Source organism: Orycteropus afer, unplaced genomic scaffold, assembly GCF_000298275.1.
Source record: "Orycteropus afer afer isolate SDZICR_OR568_19922 unplaced genomic scaffold, OryAfe1.0 scaffold00012, whole genome shotgun sequence".
NCBI classification, from domain to species: Eukaryota; Metazoa; Chordata; class Mammalia; order Tubulidentata; family Orycteropodidae; genus Orycteropus; species Orycteropus afer.
Window position 1 is genome coordinate 3,674,803 of NW_006921599.1, and position 832 is coordinate 3,675,634.

Sequence of the window (832 nt, forward strand, 5' to 3'; positions counted from 1 at the left end):
AATGCCATTAGTCATTGGGATAATGCAAATTAAAACCACAAAGAGATGCCATTAGGATGGCTATTAACAGGAAAATGGAAAATAACAAGTGTTGGCAAGAATATGGAAAAATTGGAATCTCAGTCATTGCTGGTGGGAATGTAAAATAGTGCAACCGCTATAGAAAACAGTTTGGTAGTTCCTTGAAAAATTAAACCTGGAATCATCTTATATTCTACTTCTAGGTATATAACTTGAATGCAGGGACTGAACTTTGTGCATCAATATTCACTGCATCATTTATTCACATTAGCCAAATGTGGAAACAAATTTTCCAAAAACAGGTGAATTCATAAAATGTGGTATAAAATACAATGGAATATTACTGAACCATAATAAAACCATGAGGTTCTGATACATGCTATGACATCTATGAACCTTGAGACACACTAAAAAATAAACCAGATACAAAAGGACAAATATTACATGATCTCACTTATATGAACTATGTAGAATAGGCAAATGCATAGAGATAAAGGCTTATTAGTGGTTACCAGAAGGGTTGGGCAATCTACTTCCATAGTGATACTGCCTTGGAAACCCAAGGAGGGGTTGCTATGAGTTGGTTCTGACTCAATGGCAGTGAGTGAGAAGCTAGGGTGGTAGGGGTGTGGGAGGAGAATGGGAAGTTACTGACTAAAGAGTACTAAGTTTCTGTTAAGAGTGATGAAAAAATTTGGAAATGAATAGTGATGATGGTTGCACAACAGCTTAACCATAATTAATGCCACTGAATTGTATGCTTAAAATTGATTAAAATGCCAAATTTTGTGTTGCATATATATATATATAT